At 36.1% G+C, this 20,463-nt stretch overlaps 1 protein-coding gene and 1 long non-coding RNA gene across 3 annotated transcripts in view; one reads left to right on the top strand and one right to left on the bottom strand.

Moving 5' to 3' along the window:
• The window catches only part of nav3 (neuron navigator 3), a 367,745-nt gene that overhangs the window by 195,660 nt on the left and 151,622 nt on the right, over positions 1–20,463 (bottom strand). The gene's annotated exons all lie outside the window — the stretch shown is intronic.
• The window catches only part of LOC147844709 (uncharacterized), a 51,334-nt gene continuing 43,739 nt past the window's right edge, over positions 12,869–20,463 (top strand). Inside the window, exon 1 of the long non-coding RNA XR_015483211.1 lies at positions 12,869–12,923. This is a non-coding gene — a long non-coding RNA (uncharacterized LOC147844709). The remainder of the gene's footprint in view (positions 12,924–20,463) is intronic.

The following is a 20,463-nucleotide window of genomic DNA, read 5'->3' as shown; positions in this document are numbered from 1 at the left end:
GCCGACATGCAATGAACACATGGTGGTGTTTGACGACATCAGAGGTGGAGCACAGATGCTCTTGACAGTTTTGGAGGTAAATAGTAAGTTAATAACTGGTTACAGCATTTTGAAATGACCAAAACAACATTTCATTTGTTTTTCAATGTGCTCAGTCTGCTGGTTTGTCCATTCATACACATTTTTATCATCACATGATCTCTTATAACAAAATCACATGACCTTTTTAATGCGCATAGTAGGATTTGTTCGGTAAAAGTGTTTTCATCTTAGTTTATGTGCATCTTTTCTTATCGTATAAAAAATTAATGTGCATATGTTTTTTATGCAAATTTTCAACATTTATGCACTTTTTGGTGTTTCCATCAACTGAGTTTTTATCCACAACGAGAAAAAAGGTGGATGGAAATGTAGTTTTTTTGTAGAAAACTGTGTTGTATTATTTGACACTCAAAGGTCTAAAACATGAGTGAGTAAATGACTGCAGTATTCATCTTGTGTGAACTGTTTTTCAAGGACAGTAAAGATAGAGACGAGAGATGCGACGCCAACATTCAAACTAGAAAAAATGGCAGATGCTCTGACACAAAGCATGAGCAATGCTTTGATCTGTTGATAGGCTGCCTAATTTCTCTGTGGGTAAACAATTAAGAAAGCGACATGTGTTTCCAAGGTAAATACAGCTGAAAGCTCACAAACTTGATAGAAAACATTTGTTGTGTGAACAGGCAGAAAAAATAAACAAAAATTATCTGGAAAAAAAGAACTGTCAACATTCAAACTTACAGAGTCACTATAAAGTGTGTCAGACAGGAAGGCATTGCACCAAAAAAAAAAAAAAAACTGAGCATAATTGTGATGTATTACAATGGATGCCGTATCATTTCCACAGAGGTTTTCTGTAGCATCAGAATGAGCTGGTAAAACAAGTGGCTTAGTTCCGCGGATATATAAACTTAGCTAAGACTCCATGTGAAAAAGAGCTGTCAGAACATGGATTAAAACCACAGTATTGTTCAGCAATGACACTTGAGTCTGACACTGCCTAAATAATTACAAACACTTTCTTGTATGATGTAACTTGAGAATTTTCAGTGTGAAATAAAGCATTGTTTCTGCTTTCCCAATAGTACAGAAAAAAAAAAAGATGCTGAAAGAGACCGACCTGGCTGATATAACAGGTGACCGTCTGAAAGGAGTCACACCATAAATGGGAGGATAGAATATGTATTTCTGAGAACATTTTATGCTTCTTTGTGTTCTATCTATTATTTTTGTGAGTTTTTTACAGTGCAGATCAAGCAAAACATTTTAATCTATGTGACATATTTATTAATCTTTCTGTTTTAAAATAATAGGGAAATAAATCACCTTGGAAAATGTTGGAAAAGTTTAATTTCACCATAACTTTAAAAAATGGTTTAATTGATTTTATTAATATAAGTCTTGTTTGCAATTGTATTGTATGCACAGCTAGGTTTTTTCCCCTACCGATAAACTTCTTCTGGTGAATGGTTAATCTGACTTTTTTTTATTATTCAATTTTATATGGTTCCTTTTACAGCATTAATGTTGAAATGTAATTAAAATATAATGAATTAAATAGACTTAAGCATTCATTTAGTTGTCAAGGATTCAGAGGCGTTGATCAACAGGCGAGCACAGAAACTCAATTGAAAATACTGGCGTTAAATAAATTGTCATATTTTAAAGACATGGCGGGGGAAATGGAATTTAATGCAGTGCTGTTTGTCTGGTCTGAGACGCACTTTATATCATAAATCCATCAGGCAGTGAAGATCATTGATTTTTAAAGAAAACAGACCTTAAACATGGCGATTTTGTAATGGCATTCAGTTCACTACAAGCGCTTTAACTAGGTTACTTAAAATGGCATATATCCTATTATGAAATAATTATGCTAATTATATTGGTATAATAATCTTCAACCATTTTTGTGAAAAATATATATATATTTCAATCATAAATCAATTTTGTGAAAAAAAATCTGAGGCCATATCACCCAGGCCATATCACCCAGCCCCAATATATAGATTTTTTTACTTAATACTCTGGGTTGTACTTTTGACAGTGCCCAAATAAAAAGGTATAAAATGTTATTATTTTCTAAAAAAAAATCCAGCTGAAGAATGTTAACACGTATGCTTTCTAAACTATTTTACAATTGCTGGCAGGATTTTTGTTTAAGTCCCACCACAACTATATAATCAGTCAAATAATAGATGGTGGTAAAGTTTGATGGTGGGTTCACATCTGCAAAATGCATCCAGCGAGACCAATCAACTGTGACGTCCAATAAATTTAGAGTACTGGGATATTTAATAATTTCTAGTGTAAATAATGTAGCTCCATTCATTACTGCGCCGATTCTTCTATCAGTTTGCAAGAGGGTTATATAAATGTCTGTCGCTCATCAATGTGTTTCTTCTCATCCAACTGGAATACCATAAACAAAATGTTTCATTGTATATTCCTAGACTACTGTAGCGTGAAGCTCATTTATCTATACGACAGTCAGGAAATGCCTGGCCACAAGTAACCAATGCAGACATCTTTAAGCTGGACTATGGCGACTTGATTGATGCGAGCTCATATATATCCAGGCCTCAGGCAAATTATGATATTTTGGCAGTATATAGTTGTAAAATGCCACAGAACGTTAAAATAAGGGCTAACATCAAAAGAAAAAGGAAGGGAGTGACGAAAGAATGAACGAGGAATGTCATTGAAACCTTGGAATATGTGGAATATCCCACTTGCTCTGACGGAGCCATGAGTCAGATCTAGTCACACTGCCACACGGCAGCTATTCATTCATGAAGTGCTTTTTAATGAGACCCTTGTGAGTGCGGATTTCACTCTGATTATGGCCTTGGAAAGCGGCCTGCATTTTTAAGCACGAGAGACTGCTTGCAAGAACAGAAGCCACTTTTGAAGAACGTTGCTGCATCCTGGTTTGAGAGCGGACTAGGTTTTCTCAGCTCAGCTGGACATCTACAGGGTATGCCACAGAGTCCACAGCAGGAGTGCATTTCCTGATCAATACTTCACAGTGATGTACACTGTACATTGATGAAACTAAACAGAACGGAGAGAATGTACAGTCAATGCATTTGTGTCCTTTTTGGACTATTGCTACACATTTCTTTGTGTATTTGAAATGTAACAAAACAATTTAAAACAATACCAAAGTCAGTTAAAAAAAAGTTAAGCATTACTTGTGTAATGTAATGTAATGTGTTTTTATATAGCACATTTATTATGTATGGTTATACACCCAAAGCGCTTCATAATCATGAGGGGGAGTGGGGGTTTCTACACCACCACCAGTGTGCAGCATCCACTAGGATGATGCGACGGCAGCCACAGGACAACAATGCCAGTGCTCTCACCACACACAACCTATAGGTGGGGTGGAGAGACAGTGATAGAGCCAATTTGGTGGATGGAGATGATTGAGAGGCCATGATGGCTAAGGGCCAATGGAGGGAATTTGGCCAGGGCACTGTGGTTACACCCCTACTCTTTAGGTGAAGTGCCATGAGATTTTTTTATGACTAAAGAGTCAGGACTGTATAGTGCCCCCCTTACTTTAATAGGGCACTAGGACTCACACAGACCACAGGTTAAGTGCCCCCCTGCTGACCTCACTAACACAACATCCAATAGTAACCTAGTTTTCCCATGTGGTCTCCCATCCAAGTACTGACCAGACTCTGTCCTGCTTAGCTTCGGTAAGTAGCCGGTCTTGGGATACAGGGTGATTTGGGTGTGTGCTCTTTACATTAAAGATTAGAGGCAACCACTTTATTTTATTCATGATCCAAACAATGATGCAGCATACAAGTAGCATGAGCCGTTTTTATCTAAATTAAACTGGATAATTTCCAAATTTTGCAGGAGGAGTAAATGAACAGAAAATACCGCACAACCCTTTCTAAAGACTTTACTTCCACAACAGTTCTACTTTATTATTTGTTTATCATGCAGGTTCACTTACTTAACTACTAGAAGACAATACACAATGCATGAATGTCTTCAAAAAGGTGTGCTTTAATCCTACAACCTACCTAAAAGTCTAGAATGCAATTTGTATATGTACAGAATGAAAGATCTATATTGTCTATATTGTGCACAACTGTTTAGTATCAAACGTCTTATTAAGAACAAACTATGATTCTAACCACAGGTTTAGAGATGTAGTGCTATTTGCAGATTTTCATTCAAACTATGTATTCAGGAAAGACTCAACTTTGTTGGTTTTAGTTACTATAGTTGGCTACTGATACTTTTGGGAAACACACTCCAGACCAGTTCAGCCACGGCCGGTCTCGGACTCTGGCTGGCCCACTTTTGGGAAACAGTCACAGAGTACCAATCATGCTGGAAAGCTTGCACATAATCATCTTCAAACCCACACAATTTTATTTAGCGGCATATTGAAGTGATTACACAAAACTTTCCCAAGAACAAAGCATTGCATAACATTTGCTTTTTCTTGATTTTTTTCTTTTTGACTCTTTCAGCGGTCGAGACTTGTTTGCCAGCCTTGGAACAACATGAGATTTAGAGACCTTGTTGCAAGGCGTTGTGGGATGGCTAATCTGGGATGTGCTGCATGGAGGATTACACCGAAGCAGGGGAAGTGCTGAACTGAAGGCGGAAAGAGAGGGATAGAGATCTTCCCTTCATTTATTCTTTGGAAAAGATCCGCAGGAGCTCGCAGCAGCTGCAGAGAAAATCTGCGATGAGAAAAAGACAAAGATGAGCCAGGAAGCAGATCAGAAACGCAGCTGCAACCTAACAACCCACTGATACGTGTGACGAAGCAGTCGCACATGCGGTTAGACAGCATCCAGTGTCCCAGAGAGCTTCTACACACGTAATCGAGGAGAGAGAGTGAGATGGACGTGGCAGCACCATCAAGATATCAAGCTGTGCCAGACTGCAGAGGCTGGATGAAAAACTGCATGGCGCATGAAACTCCAGGTAACAGCAGGCATGACAAATGCAAGACTTCATAGAACATGACAATATGAAGTGCTCCAGTCATTGGACAATAGTTAAATTTAGATATTTTGTGGTTTTTTCTTTTGCCTACAAAAACAGCAAACCCTTTTGTCTGGAGACGAAAGAGGGCAGAGAGTTGAAGTCAAAGGTTAATGTTGCTAATTGGCCTCATTTACTCCTCAAAATACATTCTGAGGAAGGGGATCAGTGTGGGAACTGCACAAGCATTAAATTGAGGCCTTAATTAAGCCTTTAAATGAGCCTCTGTGACTTAACCCGACCTGACCTGGCCTAACAAGACTGGTATTGTCATTTTTAAAGGCTCAAACCCAAATTAGATCAAAGTCTTTTATTCAATCTCAAAAGAGAATGAACTCATAGCTAAGAGGCCAAATATGAAAATAAAAAAACTGCAATAATTTAATTGGTTGTTGCCAACTTCACATCATATCAAGAGACTGAAATACATTTAATAGATAGACTAATTTTCATTGAGATTATTTTAGCTAAGAGCATCAATTAACATTATTATAGAATAAGTGCAAATCATGACACAACTGACATTATTCAGTCATTATTCCGTTTTTACATTAGCATTTTCAGGTGATAACTGACTGAATCCAGTTTCTAGTCCCCATGCATCTAAATGAAACTGATGTCTCATGGTAAGCAGACCCCCCCCCCCCCCCCCATGTTAAAACAAGCCCTAGTTTGCTAACAAAAATAATGAGGAAGAGAAAGAAAGAAATCAGCTGAATAAGATGCAAAGAGTTATATTATTTATTTTTATCTTTTTCTGTCTGTAAGAGGCCTCCTAACATTAGTTCTGGGTTCATGAATAAATGACAGTTCTGATTAAATGATCTGCATGTATCAGTTTATGTGTGTGCCTCCTGTTTTGATTCCACACTATAGTTAAAAAGAAAGAAATGTTTAGTGTACACTCTTGGGTATGGGAATATAATGAGAGGATTTTAAGCAGCATCTGACTCAGCATTTTCTCCCATGAATAAATAAATGGAGCAGAGAAATTGGCAGATTCTAAACTAAATCTAGTGTTGTGGTTGATAGTGATGGACAAGTGTGGTAGTTATGGTTGAAAATGGAAAGAAATGGTTGTTAAAAGCTGGCTAGCATACTCATTCCTCTAGGGTTATTGGGCAAGAGGGGAAAGATAAAACATACTGAGATAGGGATACAGATATTGGCACAAATATTCAATCATAGTCTATATATGATTACTTGCAATACATTAGTTGAGTAGAATTAAAACAAACCTTTTCAGAATTTCCACATACTAGCAATTCAACCCATCATATTCATATTGCAAGGGAATTCTTAATCTGTAGACTAAGCATTTTCCAGTTTTGCTGTCCAGACCAGATATTTCAAGTTCAAGAAAAGACTGAAACCAGAACAGGGTCAAATTTAAATCAAGACCATGACTAGAGGGGAATGAGTTTGGGAAAAGACTGAACACAGAGAAGAGTTGCATTCAAGTCAAATCCAAGCCCAAAAGGAACCAAGATCAGGGTTAAGACCAGAAGCGGATCGAGATTGTTCCAAGACCAAATCCAAATGTTTCTTACTCTATGAAAATATGCACTTGAATTCTTACTCATTTTGTCATAAACCCTATTCACATTGTCCAATTTTGCCATTTACATTAATATGGAAATCATAAAAGGTTTCTATTATCCTAGGCTGAAATCTGTCATCTTTGATCGTTGGTTTCACAAGATTACCAACAACCACTTAATGGTCATTGTGATCATTTAAAAAAAAACTGGTGTTCAAGCAGATTCAGAAGATTTTAGACACTTTTCTTCAATGTGACTTGCAAACCAAGAACTAATAGAAAGAAATTAATCTAATGATGACAACTTCAAACCATCACAAGAAAATATCAAAACAACAAACAATTTTTTTTATTATTAACCCTCTGGTGTCTGAGGGCGTTTTGAGGCCCTGAAGTAGTACTGACATGCCCTCATATGTGTGCTTTTCCAGTGGCATAAACATATAAGCGGCTAAAGTCTAGTAACACTAGAAACTGCAAAAACTGGGCTACAATAACATTTATGTACATGCTTGAGTAAACATTTGTGTGTGGTTAGTAAAAAACATTATAGAGTCACGGAAATAACTCCACTGAACATAGTATACAAGTGTATATTGTACAGTATACACAATATTTGTTCACAAGACTTTTGAGAACTAGATCTTGTGGCCTAGAGATTTTGCTTCAAAATTATGTGAAAATCAATTTGTTTACTTGCTTACAGAAAATAATACATTGATTCAAATTTTTGAAGAGAGTAACACAGCTCTATGGCTCTAAGCGAGGAGACATTAACTATTATTATTGATGCAGTGATTCACACCTAAAAAGACAAAGGCCTACATAATGAACTGCTTAATGGGCCATAGAGATGAGGGGAGAGGACAAGGACAAATAAGTTTAAAAGTTTTCTGCTTTTAGTATTGCACAAAATAAAGTGTGTTTAGTATTTTCTAAATGTAAATATAAAATATATAAACAACACAAATGTGAAGTTGAACAACTCTTTAAATCAAGATGGTAAGAATAAAAGATTTACTTAGATTAACAAGATATAAAATACATAGTCGTTATTTTGATTATTATACCATTTAATTAACATCAATTTAATGTTTCTTTCACAGATAAAAAAAACTAAAATATTTATTTGAAAATACAATATATATATCAGGTGTTTGCAACACGGTTGTAATAATTGTTTCTTAGGCATTAATCCAGCATATTTGAATAGTGTCTAAATGATACTGATACACTGAAGTAATGAAGAAAGCTATGTTCACAAAAACAAATAATATTTTAATCATGAAAAACAAATAATTAAAATCAAAATAATCTTTTACAACCTTCTGTTTATGTTTGTTCAAATAACCGCAGGCATTGTGAGATTTTTCAAACTTTTGACTGGTTCAACTACAGTAAAATAAGTAATAATAATAATAATAATAATAATAATAATAATAAAAAACTTACATGTAACATGTATCACCTTCTGATTAAAGCATAATTCAATCACAGTGGTCTCCTGAGGTCATGGGTCATAACTGCTGCTGTGTTTGTGTGTGGCCATTCACAACTTCATGAGGGTGTTGTCACGTGATAAGTGGGCTAATGAGCTCAGATGGACAATTCTGCATTGCTTTCTGTTCATACGGAGTACAAAACCAGAGAACATTTGTTTTAACAGTGGTTTAAAATTCTATGTTTCTGTCTTTATGCAAGTATGTCTCTCATGTCTGTGAGGCAAGTATTCACTGAGATTCTTTGACATATTTGCCATTTATGTTGACAGAAGAGACAGAAAAAGAAAAGCACTGTCTGTCTGTTTTTACTTATATACTGTTACTATTATATTTTATTGTTACAATTACTAACATATTTTGTTTTCAAATCTGTATTTATTAATGTGATAAAAATGATTGTGTAGTCTGACAGGCTACAATCAAAAATCTCACAATGCGAGTCTGATTTTTGTCTTGTGAGATGGTCTAGGCCATGTCATGCTCAGTTTCTTTAAAAGAGCTTCTACACTAATCCTAACACTCAACTAAAATAAAATGAGGGTTTACTCTTTTCTCCTTCTTTCTCTTGGGATATCTTCCAAAAATAATGAGCAATAACTGAATTAGTTTTTGCCCAGAAGTGGTTTTCAGACATCAAGGTGGTAAGAGGTCATAAATCGCTGATTGTGGGTGTGCTGGTCCTGTGCTGAGTGGGTTGTTGAGCTGTCATTATCCGTCATTAGACTAATGCAGGCAAGCACTAAACCTCAAGTCAGTTCCTGCAGCCCTTGTCTGCCTTTCGTGGGAGAACACAGTCATTTGACATGCGCTGGCTAATCTTCATTAGCCAAGAGATTGTTCAAACATGGCACAAACCTCACCACCCACATATCTCGACACTTAAATTCACATTTCAGTGTCCATATATGAGGGCTAATTTCCATACCTGTAACATAAGCCAAAATCAGCTTTTTGTATCGTTCAGATTGGTTTGAGCCTCATACAAAGACTACCGTACATTCTTTTATATTATCAAATAAATTTAAATGCAAACTTAGACAAAAGAATTAAATATGAAAGTCGCATTGTCAGTTTGCATTTAAAAATGGTACAAAGCTCTTAATGTTAAGTATCACATTGAGAGAAATAGGCATTAAAATTACAATTGAGGAATTTACAGCACTTCCCAGAGATATGCCTCGAAGCTATAAAGATACTATCATACAATAACTGTGTCATCAACCAGCCTGCAGGACTTAATGCATTTGAAGCATGCCGTGAAATCCAGACAACGCAAATCCAAACACAGCCCAAATACAACACACATTTACATTCACCCCACACATAAAGAAGGGCTTTGTATAAGGCTGAAAAAAAGACTGTGATGCTTCACGGATTAAGGTCGTCATACTGCTGCATGTATGTTATCATACAGTCAGAATACACTGCATCAGTTATGAATTCATGAATTTATTTTAAATTATTCCTTAAAATCTAGTAATTTAAAAATAAACACTTCAATTTATAATGGTCAACATTTAGACCTTGCCAAATTAAGCATCACATGCATGAATTGCCTAGCCCTAGTTCTTTACATCTATGCCTGGCATCTTTCGCTTCTGATTCCTTACCTGTTTGGCTGAGAGATCTTTCTTGGAGGGTATGCTTGGGCTTGAGATGGGAGTCACTGGTGCACTACGACTGCCGCTTTTGAGCAATGATCGCATTTTCTCCAACCACTTCATCTTGGAAAAGAACTCTGATTTCAAAGAAGTCTGCAAGACGTCTTCAAGAAGTTAGAGAATGCCTGAAGATCTTGAAAGAGCAGGAACTGTGAGATCCTCTGCAGATGTCCTGCTTGATTTGTCCAGAGGTATAGATTGAGAAGAGGCCAGATACTGGAGCAGATTACAGTGTGGACTGGTTATGATCTGCTTTACTGGTCTTGCCGTTCTCTGATCCCCCCTCCTGCCCCGCTCTACCAGTCACCAGCAGAGTGACACTCAATCCTTTCCTACATTTCTCCTGTCACCATCTGTCGCTTTCGTTTTCCCCCTCCTGATCCCTGTTTCAGTCTCTCTCTCTCCCTATATGATACCCCATCCCCCTTTATCTCTCCCTTCCAAAAACCCATCTTTTCTCTCAGCCTCTGACCGAGCACAGTCCCCTAGGGTGTCCCATGCTGTAATCGAGATCATTGAGTTGATTCGGTGGCATTTATTCTGGTGCTCAGAATTCCTGAACACAGGTTAAGCTTCAATACAATGTAATCACAATTCGGATGCGCTAGGTAGCTTAGCTTTGGCATAATATAGCATTTGAGATAGGTATGGTAGACAGCCTCTCTATACCAGACCAGACTGAAATGGGGGCTTACTGTGTACTGGACAGGATGAAGAATACTAAGCTGAAGATATGGGCACTCTTTAGTGAGCCAGATGCCCTACTGTTTCTGACACAGGCAGAATATTATATTAGTCCAAACCAGTACTCTCTTTCCACTGGTTAACAGATATATCAACATGCTTTCTGTTGAAATGGCAACAAATAATTATTGATGGCAAATTAAAATTACAAAAGGAAGTAAAAATATAGTTTAAGAGACTGTTCACCTAAAGATAGCAACATTTTACAATGGAAGTCAGTGGGGTCCAGTGTTGTGACTTATGATTTTGACTTGTCCATTGACCTTTATTTAAATAATAATATTTTAAAAACCATTATTTAAAATGTCATCATTTCAAATGTCCTATTTTTTTTAGGTAAAATAAAGTCATATGTCAGTAACAATGTTAGGACACAAATAATGTTTTTTTAATGTTTGTTTTTTACTAAGTTGTTCACCAAAAAAAAAAAAAAAAGTAAATAAAAATAAATAAATAAATAAAAATTAATAATAACCATACCATTTATGAAAAACAAACTATTCAAAAGAAAATATTTTGAAGACTGTTGTTTGCTGGTTATAATAGTAAAAATAGGTTTTAAAGGGTGAGTAAATGATGACAGAATTTTTTTTTTGGGTGAACTATCCCTTTTATTGGCTATAAAGAGTGGCATAGTATGCATGGATAATTCAGTCCCAGCGGTATGTGTCTGATCTTCAATTAAACGCTGTCCTGGAGCATCTTGTCAAGCTCTCTTATGCGCTGCATGCCTTCACAGTGTCTTTGAACAGACATGAAGGGAGAAGCATTGGAAAACTTCTGACAAGGACAGGATAGGACACAATCCCAACCAAAGTCAATATTGCAGAGAAAATGAATGCAATAAAAAAAAGATAGTTATATACAGACCCTGCTCTAAAACCAAGTAAGCTGTATTGTTTCCTTGCTTGTTTCTAGGGGGTTTCTAAGAAAGCATTCTTTAGTGCTTTTTTTTTAAAAAGTTTTTTTGAAACTTTTTTTTGTTGCTGTTGTTGCTTTGGGTAACTTAAGACACTGTGTAGAAGTTTAACTTTAAAACATGTCTTAAAGTAAACTATTTCTGTATTCTGTTCAAGATCTGGAACAGGCTCTACTTAAAAGAAGAGTTTGTCAGTATGTTGCTAAGCTCATGAGCGATGAGCCAAGCTGACAATATATGTGTGGTTATTTATAGAATGCATATATATTCAAAATAAGCTTACACCATTACTCATCCACCACCTGCTTTTGTGTTTTCATCTTGATTCATACCAGTTCTGATACTTTTTTGTGAAAGATATATAAAGTGTTGCTTTAAAATTGGGCAAAACATGTTTCTTATAATCTAGAATAATCATGCAAAGTACATGTATACATTTTATAACATAAACATGCACACACTTTAACAACTATGACTTATATCTGCATAAGATTTACATAGATTGTTGAGCCTGACACTCAATCTATGTATTTACCTATGTAAATGTGTGTAAATACACATATTTTAAAATATTTTAAATATACTTTATAAACTTTGTTATATTTTTGAATAATATGCAAATGTTTAGGTGATTGTGTACATTACATTTTGGAGTTTATCAGAGACCTGCTGAAGCATTGTTTACCAAACAAGTTTACTAACATTGTATTTGCGTTGGGCATTGTTAACCATAAACAAAAATCAGTGGTAAATTTCTTTGTTTATTTATTTGTTTTTATTTTATTTTGTACGTTTTCAGCTCCCTGTACTCTCAAAATCATTTTGCATTAATCCACCTTTTTTATTTACAAAATTATGTGCAGAAACAGCAACAAAAAAGTCCAGAGATTGCCCTGCCTGGCACTAGTTATGAACTATAACTTGGATAGACAGACACACATATTTAATAAAGTAAAAAAAGTTTAAAAAATCATTCATATAAAGTTGAAGTCAGAATTATTAGCTTCCCTTTTGAATTTTATTCTATTTTAAAAATATTTCCCAAATGATGTTTAACAGAGCAATGAAATTTTCACGGTAGGTCTGATAATATTTTTTCTTCCAGAAAAAGTTTTATTGGTTTTATTTCAGCTAGAAAAAGTATACATTTTAAATGTCATTTTAAGGTAAAACTTATTAGCCCTTTTTCCAATAGTCTACAGAACAAACCATCATTATACAATAACTAGCCTAATTACCCTATCCTGCCTAGTTAACCTTATTATCCTAGTTAAGTTTTACATGTCTCTTTAAGCAAAATACTAGTGTCTTAAAAATATCTAGTAAAATATGATTTACTATTATTAAGGCAAAGATAAAATAAATCAGTTATTAGAAATTAATTATTAAAAAAAAAAAAAACTGGGGAAAATAAACAGGGGGCTAATAATTCAGGGGGGATAATAATTCTGACTTCAACTGTACATCTAAAAATAACAACTTGTTCAGTAAAGAAGGCATAAATGTATAAATGCAGCCTGGTCATAATCTAAATGTCAGTACCTGCTTAAAGTGCATATCTGAAATGACCTGTTTTTAGTGTGTGTGTCATAACATTAATAATTCTGCATTAAGAGAAGCATGTTTGACAAGGCCTGACTTGCAGACTGCTCCATCTGTGGCCCACGGCTCCGGCTCTGCTGTCTGTAGAGCGCTGGATACTACAAAGCAGGAATCACACGGAAAGCTTTGGCCAGTTGTCTGGCTAATCTCTTTCATATACCACCACAACTTCACACTGAGGATGACTGTGCCAAACCGCATTTTACTTGCACTTTTGGAAAGATGAACGTGATAACAGGGAGTGATATTTTTTATGAGGCAAATAAGATGTGTCAAAATGTGGTTATTCAGCGAAGAATAGAACAAATCTTGCAGGAGAAACGCAAATCATCCCCTTATATCAGTCTCAGTGGGTTTACCTTCTCATTTGCCATTATGCCGTGTGTTTAGCATGTTAACATTTCAGGCCGGTTATGGGGGATATGCATTTGTCATGCGTAATGTGTTTTGTGTTTACACGCCAGCATGTAATAGACTCGCTCCGTATGTAAAATCATTCTGCTCCGGCCTCGTAACAATCCAATTAAGCTCTAAATGAAGCCAAACAGAACAATATCCCAGTTTAAATGGGCCCAGAGGGAGGGCAAAGAACAAAGCATGAAGAAAGTGTTCCTCAGCTGCTTCACTGGAGCCTGTTTTAGATCTTATTATGAATATAACTCACCCAAAGCTCCTGAAATGAATGGATTTGTTCTTGGCTGATCCAGATCACTCAACACAGGAAGACCTCATATCTGCTTCATTTGCAGCATCTGCTGAGCTAAAACAAGCGAAATAAGCCTGGCACGAGTGTAAAAATAAATCAATAGATTTGCAGTGCGGGCAAGTGAGCATTTCGGAGCGTGAGGGTGAGTGTTAAGACTTCACACGTCAAGTGCTTTAAAACAGATGGTTTGAACACAGGCTAAAAGAGTACACTGCTTCCAAATTCAACTTTCAGCAATGCAATTATGGGCTGAATCAGAAAAATCAACTTATTTAGATGTGTGGTTAGATGAATTTAGAAACATCACAGTGTTTACAAAGCAAAAGACAAGCAGTTGCGCTCCATAAATCTCCCCGCAGTCTTGAGCTAGATTTCCAGTTATGCTACATCCAAATTACACCACAAGCATCTGTTGACCAAACACTGATTTTTAGACGTTCGATACTATTGACATCATACAGCAAAATGAAAATGCAGTTTTCCCATTACTGTTACACTACTATTACAAAATACTTACATTTGCAGAGTGGAAGCCACAGCACCAAGGCAAAAAAAAAAAGCATATAACCAAAACACTTTCAAAGCTTTTGAAAACCCAAAGTTCAATACTAGCTTATAAAAGTGTATATTGCAATGTGCTGATAAACTAGCTGAAAGTTGCATACAGCATATGTTTAAAAATGGTAATGTGTGATAGTGATAAACTTCAGGGTTCACATTTGGGAGTTAAAACAATAAGTTCTGCGATGCAAACCTTCTGAGGAACAAAGTGAATGAGTTAAACTGAAAGAAGAATGTAAAAGTGAACAAAGATGTCTGAATAAACCAAAAACAGGGCATGATGTCACAAGATGCAAGCATAAACAGGACACAAAAATTTATCTAAATCTAAATGTTTAGTCTAAATGACTTTTTATGATTATATATGCTATGCAAACCAGAATAAAATATATACATGACCAACCAAACCTTGTGAACAAACTACAAGCATTGACCATCGACTACAAGCATTGAGCTTCAATGCATTCAGAATGTTTAATATTTTCTGTATTTATCTAAATAGTGCATCAAGTTATTCTATCAAATGAAAATGTAATTTTTTGTGAGATGTCCCCTAAAAGCAGTGGCCAGGATATAGAATACACTGAAAGTTCACTCTTTCACAGAAAAATAAACACTATCTTCACCTAACCAACCAGGACTATGGCGGCTCCAAGAACAGCAAATGGTGGTTAGGCCTTGGCTTTATTTCACGAGGGATCAAGCCAGGCTTCCCTCAGCCTCCGCAGACCCCAAGGTAAAGAAGACCGGGCCTGGTGATGTTGGTTTGGATCCTCTCCCTGTACTTCAGCTATCCCACCGCTGCTTTTCAGCACTCACTCTATAGCGAGCGCCTGCCTGAGACCTGCTCTTTCATCCCGGGCCAGGCGGCTAGAAGGAAAATCAATAGGGCCGTAACCATCTCCCCATAAGAAAGCCATTATAACAAACCAAGCCATGCAGCCCGTTTCATACACACGCAGAAAAAGAAGGGCCCTTTTTTTCCAGATACAAGGGTGAAAATGAGAAATAAAACAAAAAATTTAAAGGACAAGATTAATCAAATGACAAAAGATATAAAATCAAATATATAAAATATAAAATAATAATATATAATTATAATAATGAATTATATAATAATATTAAATTATATAATATTAAATTAAATTAAATAATAATTTTCTAATTTGTGCCTCTCCTGGATGCTGCAACATAAACAAAAGTTGTAATCAAACAGCACACCAGCTTGCATGTACATTTCTGACACTAAATATACACTGTACTTTCTTTTATGATAAGAAACTTTAACTTAAATTAAATAGTTGCTTAGATGTCAAACAGTGCTTAATTTGTTTTTGCTTTACAAAACCCTCAATGTATTATCAGGCGCCACATGCAATATTCAAAATTCAAAATGTTTTTATTATTTTTATTTTTATATGAACTATCTCTTTCACTATACTACTCCCTTTTAAGTGCTTTCTCTTAATATTTAACCTATAGATACAACAATTGATACTACAGTATTAGTTTTATTAGGTTATAGTTATTTTTGTATTTTAAAAAAGAAAAAAAACAAGACAGAGAATGAATAAAACAAAAAATACATGCACACAAACACACAAAACCTGTCTGACACAATTTGGCAGAATTTTAAAGAGAAGCAGGCCCCTAACAAGATGCTGGCGTGTGATCAGAGCCAGTAAACAGGTCCTTTTATTGGAGTACAGGCCGAGCATAGCTTGAACAACCACAGAGAGCAGAAAGTGTGGAGTAATATTTAATATTCAAAAGTTTAGACTATAACCATCCATGTTGAGGCCCCACGCATGCAGCATCAAAAACATTTCTGTCCCACTATGCCACAAAACTCCCCCAGCGTCCATCACCACAAAGGACTGTCCTCCCTCTAAAACCGTCCATCCTGTAAATCCTATTAAACACCACACACTCTCAGATATCGCCATACATCAAACAGGCAGTGCTGTCAAGAAGGAAATGTCACGGGTTGCAGCCTACTTCATGCTGCAGACACAAAAGCTGCCTGTATTTAATTCCAGCACAGAACCTGGATGGGATATACAGCTTTTTGAGTCCGACTGGCAGGTTGTTTGCAAGCAAAAGCAATGCAGATCTGCTTAATTGAAAGTGTAACAATGCACGAGGCAGGACTCTTGATACCATATGCAGAGCAAACATCGATACCGCAAATTGCAAGGTTACAGATGTGATAAACAAAATCATAAAGTGAAATGCCTACACAGCCCTGTTGTGTCTCTTATCTTGTGCCAGAGCCTCCCAGAGCCTTTCAACAACAATCCAGTTTGTGACGACGGCTCACGGACACACACAACAGATGTAAACAATTACACAGGCAAAAGAAAAGCCGACACACATGACAATTGGAAATGGGCTTGCATTAGTGAAGCTTAAGCCGCAGTGTTTGTATTAATTGAGTCCTGCTGTTAATAACTGGTCGGTGACCTCAAACGTGTTTCCAGCTCAGAGGTTTTGGAAGAGACAGTCCAGTACCTGCCGCTCCAAAGAAAACAGAGGCAAGATAAACAGAGATGGCTGCACCGATTGCGTCACTCAACGGAACTTTTGGAGCTGAATTTTCCAGTGTTAAATGTCACCGGCTATATTAGTGCTAATGATGTCTCATGGAGGGAGAGAGTCACGACAGAGAGCTAGATATAGCTGAAGACCATACACGTTTCACATAAAAGTCCAGTGTCTTACATAGATGTACGGTCAATGAAAAAATCTAAGTAAAAGTGTATATCTGGTAGAAAAAAATAATTAAATATTTTAGACAAATGCCTAAAGGATGTACCTGTAGATCTTTCACTGCCAATAGCCCCTTTCACACAGTGATACTGGTAAATATGCAGAATTTTTTTTAAACGACTAAAAAAACGCTGTTTACACAGGCAATAATGTTCCAGAATTTTCCCTGGAAAAGACCATACACACATTCATTCCAAAATACCAGTATATTCTGACATCAATAACCAGAAATGGCCTCTAAACAATTAGAGCTGCACTTGTATTTGCAAACATAGAAGGGAACCTTTTATTGATGATATAACATTTATTTACAGCTTTAGCATTCATGCAGCTGCATTTGTCCCAGAGATGTTCAAAGGCAGAAGCATGAACCGCAGCTAAATGTTTACACATTTGACTACATTACAAATTCTGTGGATGAAAAAGTATTGTGAACAACTTTGATGAAAACATGGAGGAACCCTTTAACATGTCGAGATGCATATAATATATGTGTGTGTTGGCGCTCACCGGAGCATTCCTGCACTTTACATGGACACGTGTCAAGCAACTGAAGCGGAGCTTGAAGGTAAACAAACAGCAGTTTATCAGTCATTGTATCGCTAATTTTTTTAATCGGTGGCATCACGGAGGAACATAGAAATGTTATCTGACCAACATTTTCATAAACAGCACAGGTGTTAATGCGTCTTAATGTTCTGATTGGCTGGAGTAGATGTCTCACATTAGCATGTTCTAAGAATGAACGCACTCTTTCCAGCAATTTGTCTTCTGCGTTTACACAGCACAACATTCCGGTAAATTACCAGTGATGTTACAACTTCTCTTTTTGAAAATTTGTCAAAAGGCCTGTTCACACACAGAACTTTTCGTAAAATTGCCTGTATGTGTGAAAGGGGTTAATGTCCGTTTTTAAATCACATTTAATAGTATTACCTGCAAGAATTTTTTAAACAATGTTAAATTTATTATTTAAAAATAATTATTATTTTAAAAAGTAATTTTATATTTTACATTTTAATTATTCAATTATTATAAAAAAATGCATGTTTGCCAAATGTAATTAGCACACTTTTATAAAACTGATTTTTTTTCTAACTAGCATATATCTTAACGGTGCATTGTATAATTACAAGTGACAAAAAATCCTTTCATTATCAAGTTGACTTGACAGTTAATACCCTACTTTTTTGTTTTGAGTTTAAATAAAGAAAATGTTGTTTACAGCCTACGTTTAGGCACATTTAAAAAAGCCCCACTTTTACAACTTGTTGGAAATAGTCTACAAAAGAATTCAAAAATAAGCTATGAATGCCTCTCTGTAATCTGAATTTACTACTCGCATATGACTTACAACACTGCCAGCTCTAAAAATAAACAGGCAAAGCCTTTTTCATATTTTCAAAAACAAATCCAAACCCCGGTTCCAAAACATGGGCATGGCAGCGGGGTGCAGGGTTGATCTGGGCACAGCCTCGTGTGTTTGTGTGTCTGCAGTAAAGCGCAGGCGTTATCGACAGCATCCATCACAGACAACAACCCATCTGGGTTTAGAAGCTGGGACGGCCTAGAGGGATAAGTGACTGAAAGCAGAAACACGGGCGGATCTGGTCTCCCGCACCACAGCTGGTGGAAGCAGAGGTCCTGCCAAAACAAACTGCATCAAAAACAACACACTTGTACACAGGAAAAGTTGAGAAACTGGGGTTTCCCCAAAGCAGATTCTCAGTATGAGTCCAGAAACTTCTCTCCATCTCATGCAATATAGATTTATCTTTAGCATTGTTCTTTAATTCTTAAAGGTGTCAACTGTCAAAAATGACAATCGTGTTAGTGTTTGTGTTATCAACATGTTGTTCCAGAGCCCTGTGTCCAAGTTCACAGTCCATAAAAAAAGAAACCAAAGATACTGTTAAAAATCTCCATGTAACTTCAGTGGTTAAACTGTAATCATATGAAGCTCCAAGAATACTTTTGTGCAGCAAAAAAAAACTATTTTGTATGTCAGTATCTCCTTTCTCTGAAAATCCAGATCAGTATGTGAATTCACTTTAGCATTACTATGGGCAATACAACGCTTTCATATTGCGCTGCTGAGTTTAATGGCAATTTGTTGTACCACCCGTAGTAAACAAGCACGTAGTCAACATGATGACCTGACCTCGAAGAAATAGGCAAACAAAGAAAGAAGTCATGGTTACAGTTTATTGGCACACAAAATGATTTTTGAAGCTTCTTATGATTACAGTTGAACCACTGAAATGAAATAAAATGTCTTGACAAAATGTTTGATTCCTTTTCTAAACTTCAAATGTCTTAGGACTGTTTTTCTCAAAGGAGGACGAGAGCTCTAAAATATCCTGTTTTGTGTTCAGAAGGTGAACGAAGATGGTAATTATTAACACTTTTTACAAGAAAATGTCACTTTAGTCTATCTGCTTTAAAATTCAATGTGCCCTTCTGTGTGTTATGAGTTGGTCTATTTTATGGTGAATTTTACAAGCAATTTCTGATTGGAAATAGGTTTTTCAAAGTTTTTAAACAATAATAATGTACTGTAATGTACAATCTTTCCACTTCATATTCTGTGTTTACTTGTTTTACTCATTTGGAAACTGCACCTCAGGGTTTTTGAAATTTTCAGAAATGTCTATGCATGCATGTTAGAGAGCAAAATGTAATTTTTCTTTATACCTACAGTAATTGTGAATGTAGAATCAATGGTAAAGTGAAAAGTGCTATTACAAAGAACACATCAGAGGGTTAATACATCACTCCATCTGATTTATTGTTTGTAATAGCAATTTTCACTCAAACATTTCTGAATATGTCAAAAACTCTGAGGAGTAGTTTCCAAATGAATAGAATGAGTATACCAAGAATATGAAGTATTGAGACTGAAAAAGTACATTATTTTTGTTTTAAAACTTTGAAAAAACGATTTCCAATCCAAACAATTTTTTCTTTCATTTACAGGTTTGAGTAACATTTTACAGTGTACTAAGAGCCAGTAACAGAACTATAAATACCCAACGGGGGCTTTTACCTGAAATTGTGCAAGACTACATGTTCAAACACTTCATACAGGCCTATATATGTTTATGATTTGTGACGACATGCCAGTCTAGCTTGTGACTGTGACCTTTCTGTGGCCAGACAGTGGAACCACGCAATCCCACAGGACTTGCCTACAGACATTACACACACATTAATCATCCCATTTCCTGACAATGCAATCAGGTTAGCAAGACATGTTTCCCATCTCCCAGTTTTTCCCTGCTTGCCTGGCAGGTGCAGCTTGGGCAAAGTGACACACTGCAGTGTTTGTGCGAGACATCAAAGCCAGAAATTTGTGCATGTGTGTGTCCGTTTAAGTGTGCGTGAGCGTG

The sequence above is a fragment of the Danio rerio genome, chromosome 4, assembly GCF_052040795.2.
Source record: "Danio rerio strain M-AB ecotype USA chromosome 4, GRCz13ab, whole genome shotgun sequence".
Classification (NCBI taxonomy): domain Eukaryota; kingdom Metazoa; phylum Chordata; class Actinopteri; order Cypriniformes; family Danionidae; genus Danio; species Danio rerio.
The sequence above is the reverse complement of the archived record's forward strand: the minus strand, read 5'-3'. Positions and strand labels throughout refer to the sequence as shown.